General features: G+C 36.6%; 1 protein-coding gene across 3 annotated transcripts in view; it reads left to right on the top strand.

Moving 5' to 3' along the window:
• The window catches only part of PHF14 (PHD finger protein 14), a 162,427-nt gene that overhangs the window by 129,737 nt on the left and 19,806 nt on the right, over window positions 1-12,884 (top strand). The gene's annotated exons all lie outside the window — the stretch shown is intronic.

The raw sequence follows: 12,884 nt of genomic DNA on the forward strand, positions 1-12,884 counted from the left end.
TCAGGAAAGTGTGTGTATTCATCAGTGTATTTCACATGCAGAAATCTCTTGTGTTATAAAGTAACTCAGCTGACTTTAAAGTTAGAAAGCTATTTTATTGTCTCTTTCCAAACCAAAAGCTGTGCAAGCCTCTCTAAAATTTAAGTTGTATGGATTTGAATGCTTGAATAATTTTAATTAGTATCCATCCTAAAATAAGGCTGTGATTGATATTTAATATTGTATATATTTATGGGGGGTTTTAAGAATTGGATTTGAAAAGTGTCATTGAAAGAAGGATTCAGTGCATTTGGTAGGAGATAGATGTGTCTCATCCTAATTTCAGTGTAATTTCGTTAGACCTTCCAAGCAGTTTATATAGTTTCAGCAGTTTTCCTTCAATAATAGTGCTTAAGATAGGATTTTTGTTCCCACAAGACTTTCAAAATTCAGAATTACATCACTGTTACAGTGATTTTTTTTCTCTGATACTACACATTCTTTACCATGAATGGATGAAAGGAAATTCTCTGGATGTGATTATCTAAGATGCAGAGCTTTTAAAATATTTGAAATGCACAAATGCACTTCCTTGAATAACACTGCAATTGGTCAATAAAGTTGAAAGGTTGGTGTATCAGCTTTCATGACCCTTATTCTGTTTTCTGTGGTCAGCTTCACTTTGCATCTGGCAGTTGCATTGGTACATATATTTACATTGGTTTCTGGTGGATATACAGAGATGCTGAAGAAAGTAGAGATTTGTTGCTGAAGTAGTTTTACTTTGCTTTTTTCATGTGTCTAAGGAGCAAGATGGGTTGGCTTTGTCTTCTTGATACCATTTCTCATAAGCAGCCCTTTAATCCGTGGGGGATGATGGTGTCAGTGGTTTGTTATCTAAGTAGAAAATACTAGTTTTGACAGTTCCCTTAAATGTGAGTCTCATAAGAGGCATATTCTCTTGTTTAATTAGAAGTAAAACAGAAGTACATGAGTTATGTGTATTAATTTCCTTTGCCAATCCTGTGGCAAATTAATTAATCATGTTTTAATAGTGTAAGCCTAGAGGCTAACAGCTGATCTTTCTGAATGCCTGCATTGCCAGAACACTACAGATACAGAGGAAAAGCTGTCCTATCCTTTCTCTTGGATAGAAAAATGAATTCAACAACCAACAAACCCTTACCAAAAAAAAAAAAAGAAAAAAAAAAAGGCATGGAACACTTTAGGGTAAAATATAAATGATATATTCATAGCATATGAACTTAAATAGTTATGTGTCTGTGGTGCTTTTTGGGTGCTGGATTCAAACTATAAAAGCTGTGCAAATCGTTGTGGTTCTTAGCTAAGGAAGGATTAAGATAGGTACACTCTAACTTGGTTCTGAACTATTAGACGTTCAGTGTTCCAGTTTATCTGGATAGAAAACAGACATTTTTCCATAAGTAATGTACAGCTAAGGTATAGTGATTTGTTTGATAGAAAAAGATGTGTCACACACTTAAGTCATCTGCTATTAGTTGTAAGTATTGTACATAGGTCCTAAAGGATCATATAATTTTAAGTATTGTACATAAGATCCTAAAAGGATCATATAATTCAGTTTTAACTGCATTATTTCCTATACAAGGGAAGGAAATGTTGCTTGATTTCTGTTAATACAATTGGCTGCTGATACTGTCTTTTGTTTCCTGATTTAATCTCCTTCCTTGATCTTGGGCTAAAACCTTTCCCAACAAGTCCCTTTTCCATTTCAAGTTAGTACAAAAAGAATTTTTTTTTAACCCAAAGCTATTATAAATTTCATCAGCAGTGTGTCCAGTCAGTCCATCCTTACAGTATTTTATTACACTGAGGTTTTTACTTTTTAAACAAAGTATGATCTATCATGTTCTGAAATTATTGAATTGAAAGTAATTCCATGGGAAAGTTTGTAATAATGCTCATGTGATAATTTTTTCCATCTGCTGTTATTAGACTATTAAATAACTAAATTTCCATCACTGACATAATTCATTTCAGAAAATAATCATCATGAAGAATAAGCCCCATTAAAAAGTAGAGAGATGATTTACACTCTTAGAGAACACAAGAATGTATCAGAGAAAATATATTTGTATATCTATCTGTTTGTATAAATGCACAGCTGTTATGCTTGCACTTGTGAAAAGCCTGTGCATTCTTTTCTAAATTTCATAGGCCTAACCATAATTCCCTTTATTCTGTGTAGCTGCTGGCTTGAATGCATTTAATACAAAATTTGTGTCAGACAGTTGTTGCTATAAATGCATTCTTTCTGACCTATTAAAAAAAAATCTAGTGACTGACATAGGGTGAGTTGGACTCATATTTAGTCTTGACCACTATTTTTTTTTTGTTTAACTTCTGAGGAACTTCCCCACTCAGAAAAATAATTGTAAATGTCCATGCTGTATGGACCTAACAGTCTGTTTCCTGATAAAAAAATCATAAGTGATAATTTACTAGTTATTTTGTATCGTCGGTAAATAATTCCCTTTTATATCAGTACTGATACTGGAATGTGATTTTGTACTCTGAACGTGCTGCTATACTGAGATCTGCAAACAGACAAAACACCACAAAGAAAAAACCAAAAAAACATGGCATATTTTAACAAAGAGAAGGAAACATATTGGATCATCTGTGTCATCCATATCCTGGTAGAAGACATAGGATGGATCCCTCCAGTGCATTTCTTAGTGCATTAGGATGGATCCCTCCAGTGCATTTTTTAGTACTTCTTTCTGGTTGTAAAGCTTCTGAGCAGTGGTGATTTTCATACTTCTGGGGTCTTTTCCTTTATGCTCCTTCATAGTAAACATTCTGGAGGTGTTTATTCCATAATGTTTATTGCACTCCTCCTCTTTGTTTTCTCTGAGTGACAGCAGAAGAGTTGCAGCAGATTACAGACCTGGGATTGAAATGCATCTTGAATATTTTCTGGATCTAAGTCAGATCCATTGTAGAAAAGACTGATATTTGGTTCCTTGTAGAATTACTTATGGGTGATTTGGCCCATAATCCAACTCTTCTTGTCATAGTGTGTCTTCCAGTCATCAGACTCATTTATCGAAACAAGGGAGTCGAGTCACATTTTCAGATCATTTGGCACTCAAGAGATTTGTTTGATTTTACTTTTCATGCTTCTACAAGTAATTATTATTGTTACTGTAGTTTCCATTAATATTTCAGAACAAAAGTGGTAAGCCACATGCCTAAAGAGCCTTAGAGTCTAACTGTGTTAAAAGTGAATTAATAATGAATAGAGAAAAGGAACATAATACCTTTGACTACTGAAGTGGTTCCTCTGTAAAATAAACTGGGAAATACGGTTAAGCATGTAAATGCTCTGGAGTTAGGAATTCATATTTTCCTGCTAATCTCTTCACATGACTGTTTTATGTAATCTTCTTAATAACTAAATATAAAGGTCACAAGATGGCTGGAAAATGCTGTCATGCAGTTCTGCTTTTGAAGTCAGAATTTATTTATGTATATTTAAGCGTTAAATGGCCTTATGAAATGAGGGTTCTTCTTAGAGGAACATTATTAATTTAAAAAATGAATTAGATCTGTTCAAAATTTCCACAAATCCAAGACATTTTTTTATTTAACCTTTTCACAGTCTCTGTCCTTCTTTAAAGTACATTCAGTCCTATATCATCTGTTACTCAGGAAGGTATTTAATACATGAGTGGGCATCATTTGCATTATACAAGAAGATTAACTTTACAAGCTCTGCTATTAATCTGAGTAGCTCTACATATTGACCTATGAAAGAACATAATTAAGTTAGCTTAATTAAGTTAGTTAATTGTTACACTCTGATGAACTTACTATTGAGAGGAAATTAAAGGCAAATAGAAAATGGCATTCATTGGTTTGAAATCATGTTTTAAAGGGTTTCACAAAGATACTTTATATATGGATGACTAAAATATCTATTGTGTAATAAGTAAAGCAGATGCCATTAAAATCCCTGCAGTTTTCTCCTTTATTGCCTGACATTCATCCATATTTCTAAAAGAGATTTTAAAAGCGTGCTAAAAATTTAGAAAATAACTGTTGTGAGGTTTTTTCCCCAATACCCAAAAAATTGAATTCAGAAATCCTGTCTACACATGGACCCCAGAGAAAAGCACAACATCGAAGTTCATTAAGTGTTATAATCTGATACTGAAGCCTCCTTTGGGGTAGAGAAAAGAATTAAAAGATCCCTAGAGCAGCAAACAATACCCCATCAGCTGTACATTCTCACACATCAGCATAAGAATGTCTTTCTCATGCAGTGATAGAGGGGAAAGGAGAGACACTCCTGGAATTTACTCCGTCAGCTGCATTTCTGTTGTCAGGAGTGCCTGCAAGTTCACTGCAGGAAAACATTCAGGGTTTCAGCACAGATCTGTGCATGGATAGACCCTCCACATGACTCCAACATCTGGGATGCATTCATCAGTCTTGATAAGCACTGATAAGTACCCTGGAGATCATCAATTCCAAGTAGATGCAATTAATAAACAGTAAGGTAAAATGGCCAAACATGCAAAAATGTGCTACAGTGATTGCTGCCAAATGAGCAGTTTATTAATCTGTGAGATTCATTAATATTACAGTGGCTTTTTTTTGAAATTATTTTCTGTGAACAATTACTCTATTCCTTCTTTTTTTTAAATTTGCCAGGTCTATACATTTTCTAGATGCCATTCTCAAAAATGTTAGGATTTCTGCTTTCTTTCTGTTGTAAAAATTAATATTTTAACTCAAGTGAAAACAGTATTTTCCCTGAGGTATTATTCTTTGGCATTTCCAGATCACATGAAAGGGTCATTGATCTGTGGATATATTCTCTGGAAAAATAGCAGCATTGAAAGCAGGAAGGCAGTGGCATTTAGAATCACTTGTGTACAAATTTGTAATCATTTTCTGAAGACAGATGAGTTAGAGATGCATTCTTACAAAGAGAAAAAAATATTTTCTTAAATAATGCTTAATTCTTTTTTTTTTTTAAAAATCTGAAAAATTTTTAAAGTTGATAGGTTAGGAAGAAGCAATTAAATTATAGCTACTGTATATTTTATGAGACACATTGTTTTTCTTTAACAGCTTCTACAATAAAATATTTAATTTTTGTAAATTCAAATTTAATTTTTATAAATTCAATTTGAAATTAGCATGTTGTTATATTTGCCTCCTTTAAAATGTTATTGGAGCTTTAAACAACTTGTTATATTCTAAGAGGAAAGAAGAGCTTTGTTTTCGCCTTCAAGACGTGCTTTAAATCATAATTTATTTTTTTTATAGAGGAAGAGAGTGGAAAATTGATTGGAAAATCAGAATTAAGTGAGCTTTAGGTGGGAAAAGAGGAAAAAGTTCAAGTTTAGGGCTGTTTCCCACCTTCTGAGGATTTTGATGGTTGTACTGATGTCAGTGAGCTTCAGTGAACCTGTGTGCACTATCTGGCTTTGACTGTGTTGCTTTGAAATATCCACGATGTGGCATGGTGCTATGTCACATAAGCCACTGTTGTCACTTCCTGTGTGGCCCGTGTGATGCACAATGGAAGTTCTTTCCTGGAGGAAAGTAAGTGTAGCTTCTCACTTCAATATATTATATATATATTATATATATATTATATATATATTATATATAATATATCCTGGCTCACTGGTGAGGTTCCGGATGACTGGAAGCTGGCCAATGTGATACCCATTCACAAAAAGGGTGCAAAGGAGGATCCTGGTAATTATAGACCAGTCAGCCTGACCTCAGTACCTGGCAAGATAATGGAACAGTTTATATTAAGTGCCATCACACAGAATTTACAGGATGGCCAGGGTATCAGACCCAGTCAGCATGGGTTTAGGAGGGGTAGGTCATGTTTGACCAACCTGGTCACCTTTTATGACCAGGTAACCCGCCTAGTGGATGCAGGGAAGGCTGTAGATGTTGTTTATTTGGATTTCAGCAAGGCCTTTGGCACTGTCTCCCACAGCACACTCCTAGACAAGCTGGCAGCCCGTGGCTTGGACAGGAGCACTCTGTGCTGGGTTAGGAACTGGCTGGATGGCTGGGCCCAGAGAGTGCTGGTGAATGGTGCTGCATCCAGCTGGGGACTGTCACCAGGGGTGTCCCTCAGGGGTCTGTGCTGGCGCCAGTTCTGTTCAATATTTTTATTGATGACATGGATGAGGGTTTAGAGTCTTTCATTAGCAAATTTGCAGATGACACTAAACTGGGAGCATGTGTCGATCTGTTAGAGGGACGGAGGGCTTTGCAGAGGGACTTGGAACGGTTGGATGGATGGGCAGAATCCAATGGGATGAAGTTCAATAAGTCCAAGTGCTGAGTCCTGCACTTTGGCCACAATAACCCCCTGCAACGTTATAGGCTGGGGACGGTGTGGCTGGACAGTGCTCAGGAGGAAAGGGCCCTGGGCGTGCTGGTTGACAGTCGGCTGAACATGAGCCAGCAGTGTGCCCAGGTGGCCAAGAAGGCCAAAGGCATCCTGGCCTGTGTCAGGAACAGTGTGGCCAGCAGGAGCAGGGAGGTCATTCTTCCCCTGTACTCAGCGCTGGTGAGGCCACACCTTGAGTATTGCGTCCAGTTCTGGGCCCCTCAGTTTAGGAGGGACGTTGAGATGCTTGAGCGTGTCCAGAGGAGAGCAACGAGGCTGGTGAGCGGCTTGGAACACAAGCCGTGTGAAGAACGACTGAGGGAGCTGGGGTTGTTCAGCCTGGAGAAAAGGAGACTCAGAGGTGACCTTATCACTCTCTTCACCTTCCTGAAGGGTGACTGTGGTGAGCTGGGGGTCGGTCTCTTTCTCTGGGCAAGAACAGACAGAGCAAGAGGACACAGTCTCAAGCTGCACCAAGGGAGATACAGGCTAGAATTAAGGAGGAAGTTTTTCACAGAAAGAGTGGTCAAATACTGGAATCATCTACCCAGGGAGGTGGTGGAGTCACCATCCCTCGATGTGTTTAAAAAAAGACTGGATGTGGCACTTGGTGCCATGATCTAGCTGAGGTGTTAGAACATGGGTTGGACTCGATGATCTTAAAGGTCTCTTCCAACCTAGAAATTCTGTGATTCCGTGATTATGGGCACAATTTAATGTTGTATTTTTTGTTTCTTTCCTGAGGGAGTTGTTGTGTTCTTTCTTACCTGTAATATTTAAGTGAAAAATTAGGCTAATACATTCTTTGGTCATTGCATGCAGTGTAAATATTAGGGCTCACACTGCGCTACATGAACAAAGCAGTAATCCTTTTTGTAGATGATAAATAATATCAGAAATTTTCTATCTTAATATGATAGGTTGAAAATATCATTAGAACCCTTTTAAGTTATTACAGGCTAGATTTGAGATAATGAAGCTTGAACAGAGTCAAAGATTCCAATGTCATCCTTAAGGTAGTGAAGATAAGCAGAGGTCAGTGAGTAGTCATTAATAACGTAGCTTATATAGATTTTCTCTACCCAGTTGCTTTGGGGTTATCTCTAAACTGCAGTGCAATTCCAATAGTGTCTTTGCCAAAACTGCTTTGCCAAACTATTGTTACTTTACATCTCTCTCACTGTTAAACAGAATATTTACATGCTGAAGAGTTCATATTGCCTAAACATTTCAGCACAGTAGGATCAGCGATTCATTATTTGTTAGAGTACATCTTTTTGCTATTAGTGTGTATTTTTGTGATAGACATATATACATTAATCTACCTGAATTTACATAATATTATTATTTATTATGTATATACAATATATGTGTATACATATATTATGTATATACATAATATATACATATTATATAAACTAAATTTATATTAACTTCAAGCATGTATTTTCTAAAGACTATCAAGTAGGTTAACACACACTATTATCTTTAATAGCTGTCATTGACCTGCTAAATCCTTTTTAAGTGAACAGTTTTCCTATATTTAATTTTTAAGTATGTCTACATAGCTATCATAGTCTCCCAAAATCTCTAGATGACCTGGAATATCCAGAACTACATATTCTATATTCTACCAGAACTACATATTCTATATTCTATGCTGTAGCTATGGTCTTCATTTTACTTAGAAACTGAAGGTGTTCCTGAAAACACAGTTAAATTCAGACAGACTTAGACTGTGATGAGGAGTGGTATCTTTGGAAAGCTGGTTTCCCATTGGCCAGTCCTAGGGTGTTTTACTCAGGTAAGATTCTTGTTTAAGTGATTGGAATCATCACAGAAAAATAGCACCTGTCAATTAAGACACTTCTGTGTCCTTTCATAATGACTGCTTTGTATTATTCTGTAGTTCTGCATATGCACAATGAAGATGGAGATATGCCTACTGCATGACTTAGCTGGCTAAAGCTATTTGCCTAAAACTCCATAGATTCTGCCAGTGCTTACCAAGGCAGATACTTGCAGAGGACTTCCCAGGGCACCTGGAAGAGGCTTTAACCTAGGGGGATGGCTGAGATGCTTTCTGCAATTCGGTGGCCACCAGACTGAGCCACACTACTGCTGAAAGGGCAGGATGTGTTAACAGACTGCCTGCTGCTCTTGTTAGAGCAGCAGATGAGTGAGCTGGGTCAGTGGGCTGCTCTGGCAGACCATGGAGGGATATCCATAGGGCTGAAGGACATGCATAGCTGTGGACCATGAGCTCCCTCTTCAGTGTCAGCATCTACAGTTCATGGTCCAGGGCTGACACTGAGATTATGTTGTCATTTGGGTGGGCTGGAAAAAATAAATTAAAATAATCTTCAAAATACTCACTAGTGTTTCTGGATTTACTGTATTAGGCAGTTCTTCTGTACTTACCCCTTCAAAAGGAGCCCTTTTTTCCCATTTAGCAACCATATTCCAGTTTACCCCTCAAGAGTAGGCTTGTCATATTTGGGCTGCTCAGGAGATGGGCGGAAATTAAGAGCTAATGTTGTAACTAATGAAAATCCTGATTTTTTTTCTGCAAATTAGGATCAATTTCTGCCTGTAAGATGATTAGTTACACACAATTTAGACTCCTATTTGGTATCAAGAACAACAAGGACTAGAATTCACATGAAGTGGTGGCGTGTCTACTTGCATCCTTGTGAAGTTTTTTTGTGATAGTTATCAGGAGAAATCTTGTCAGACTATTAGTGGGCAGAGGCATATCCACACTTTGCTTGTTGGAAAACTACCAGTGTTGATTTGGATTCGTCAAGGTACAGGGAACCATGTGTATTCTGCTCTTGGTCACAACAACCCAATGCAGTGTTACAGGCTGAGTGCAGAGAGGCTGGAAAACTGCCCAGCAAAAAAGAGTCTCAGGGTGCTGGTGACAGCAATTGAATATGAGCCAACAGAGTGTCCAGGCGGTCAAGAAGGCCAGTGGCATCCTGGATTTTAACAGGGTTGCTGTGGTCAGCAGGACCAGGAGAGTGACTTGTGCTTGACACTGTACTTGACACTGCTGAGGCCACACCTCAAGTCCTGTGTCCAGTTTTGGGCCTCTCACTGCAAGAAAGACACTGAGGTGCTGGAGGGTGTTCAGAGAAGGCAACAGAATTGGGAAGGTTCTGGAGCCCAAGTCTTGGGAGGAACAGCAAAGGAGTTAGGGGTGTTTAGTCTGGAGAAAAGGAAGCTTGGGGGACCTTAACACTCTCTACAACTACTGCCTGAGGTGGGGTTGGTCTCTTCTCCCAGTAACAAGGGACACGACCAGAAGTGGCCTCAAGTTGTGCCAGGGGAGGTTTAGATAGGATGTTAGGAAAAAATGTCCTGAAAGAAAGGTTCCTCAGAGAAATAACTGAGTCACCATCCCTGGAGATATATAAAAGACTTGTAGTTCTTGAGGGACATGGTTTACTGGTGAACTTGGCATTGGCATGGCAATGGTGGGGCTTAGGCATCTTAGAGATTTTTTCCACTTAAATGATTACATAATTCCATGATTCAGAGTTCAAATCTAGGATTCTAAGCTGAGAATTCTATCTGAAAGCAGAAAAAAATTCAAGTACTAGTTTCTAATCTTTGGGAGACTTATAATCAAAATTCCAAAATGAGCTGCCAGTGGAGAAAGTTGCCTTAAATCTGTACAGCTGACAATAGAACCATTCCCTGTATATTTTCCAATCCTTTGATTGTACTTGCCTACAGTTTCCCCCAAATTTTCAGTAGACTTTTTGTCCACTGCCTATAGGCACTAGCTATAGCTAAACTCTGTTAATCCAATATTAGTCACATGGGTATTATGAAAATAAATGTCCAGAGTTTAGGAGCATAAAGACAGGCCTTTAGAAAATACCCATTATAGAAATGTAAAAAATCAGTTAAAATAAAGGTGTAGTTGTTTTAATATGTCTCTGAATCTCGGAGATATAATGCTCAAAATAGGAGACAAGATACTAAGTGCATGAAAAAAGACAACATAAGGGAAGGAGAAGAGATTTTTAAGGCATTTTAGATGCTTATTTTTATTCTCATTTTCTGACAGTCTTTATTTATATATTTAGCTCCGGAAAAAAAAATCTCAGTAAGTCAGCATTTAAAAACAGATTCACTCACAGACTATAATTTGTGTGCATGTGTGCATGCTGTGCAAACTTTTAGATGTTTTTTCTGCAAAATGTTGCCTGTTTTAACAGTCTGTTTGTGGTTTCAAGGGTGATATTTGAATTGGGAATTGAGGCAAAGATGATAGTTTTGTTCAGTGTGTAGATAATCCTAAAGTCACAATTTTTCATATTGTAGCCTGATAAGCAGCAGAGTAAAAATAATCCAATTTTGAAGTCATGGTATTACTTGAGAAAGGTTTTAGTGTCTGCAGAGGCATCAAGATATTCAAAAAGGGGAAGAATGTTAAAACCTTACCAAAAAATAAATCCAATTACCTTGTTACTGTAGGAAAGATGAAGTAGAGAAAACTTCTCCACCACAAGCATGACTACAACATCTCTCTTATGCCATGGAGTGAAATACATTTGATCCCCCCATCCCTGCCTCAAGATCTCATGCAAAAGCACTAAGAACTCAGAGAAAATCTGAAATCAATATTTATTTCAAGTATTTTATCTCAAATCAAAAGGTGGAAGAGCTTGGTGTGTTCTTTAAAATCCTATTCCTAAAGCCTAAATGTTTTCTGAATTCTTCATATGATACTAAGTGTTTCAGGTGGAATTTCTTTATCTCTGAAATACTTGTATATAATAATATTTAATTTTGGAAACGAATATGGGTAAATTTGATTTGTTCATCCCTTCATCATGCAGTCTTCTGTGGGGCCATTGTATGTGGCAAGAAACTGGACTAGACAAATACTTGCTGCTATGCGTTGTAGCTCCTTATTTCCTTATGTCACAAGTTAACCTGCCAAAGCTCATGTGCAGTGATGAAGCCAAGAAATTGTGCCAAAAATTAAAACTTTTCAGATGCAGTATTGCAGATGTGCTGTGCTGATTCCAGGCTGGATTTTTTTCAGCTAAGTTAGCCTCTATGAATTGTGGTTTCTAGTTCAATGTTTAATACAAGCATAGCACTTTGAGAAAATGCCTTCTCCAATTCTCCAGAGTATTATAACTTTAGAACTTCCTTAATTTTTATTTACTGAATTAATGTTATTTTCTTTTCTTTTAGATCAATATGTATTGAATTTAATAAGCACAGGGTTTCAGCGTTATGGTCTGTGAAGCTCCCATAACACAGATTAGCAAATAATTCTGTGCAATTAAATATTATACTTTCCTTGTGGCAATCTTACCCCAATAACTTGTAATTTTGGGTATTTGTTTTCAGCTCCATAATTTGTATCATGAATGCATTTCAGTGTTTCAATCAGGGCTATATGGTTAAAATCACTGAATCAAAAAGAAAAAAAAAAGAAAATAATTACCTTAAGGGAGCTTTCATTTCTAGTATCAAACCAGACATTATGGATCAAAAAAAAAAAATTGTTTTAGTTATTTTTGCTGCATTTTGGCTAGAATTTGGACTTAATAGGAGAAATCTATTTTTTTAAGTAAAGACTGATCATAAGGTTGAAAATATTTTTTTTAAAAATATTGGAACTTTCTCATTCTTTTCCTACAGTGTTTATTATTGAGCAGGTTATAATAGCCTCTACTTCTCTACATAATGTAGAAACTTAAGTTAGTAATAGAATCAAGATTAAAGACAGTGATCACAGAATGGAAAAAATTGATTTCTATTCTTATTAATTGGTAAACTTAAGCTTAAGCTAGAGAGGAATTGCACATATCAAGCAGGAAAATGGAAGGTTGTTTGTATAAATATTTTTACACTGTTAAAGCACTGTTAATGGGCTTTATCAAATCAGACCAAGGATCTGTATCAAGCAGCTGCATCATCCATAGAGTCATGAAGTGAATGTCATCAAAAATCACTGGGCCTAAACACTTATCAGTTCACTATGATGAAATGACTGCATTTTTATTTGCACAATAACCTCAAATCCTCATATTAAAACGTGGCAAATTTTTTTGCCCTTTACTGTTCTAAGTGTGACACATGTAACAATTATTCATCACTCCATAATGGATCATCTTTATCAGAGTCTTGTGTCTTTTCTGTATACACAGAATAAATATTTATGTTTTCTCATTTTTCTGAACTAGAAGATACTGATAGAATAGGTTTGAAGTGTCAACTATAATTCATTGCATGCAAAGAAAAGCTTTATACTGATACTGTGCAAAAGGAAAAGAATATCTAAATCATTTCAGCAGCAAGCTTATAACCAAGATAATATCAGCATTTTCCTTCTTGAAAATATATATGCCATAAATTAAAGGAGGTCTTCACTATTTTATTAAAATGCTTCAGACAAGTTTAACCCTGTCTACAACGGGCATATATGTATGAATACAAAAACCATTTTAAAAAAAAAAAA

The sequence above is a fragment of the Agelaius tricolor genome, unplaced genomic scaffold (assembly GCF_023055355.1).
Source record: "Agelaius tricolor isolate 1412-34295 unplaced genomic scaffold, bAgeTri1.0.p SCAF_6, whole genome shotgun sequence".
Taxonomy (NCBI): Eukaryota; Metazoa; Chordata; class Aves; order Passeriformes; family Icteridae; genus Agelaius; species Agelaius tricolor.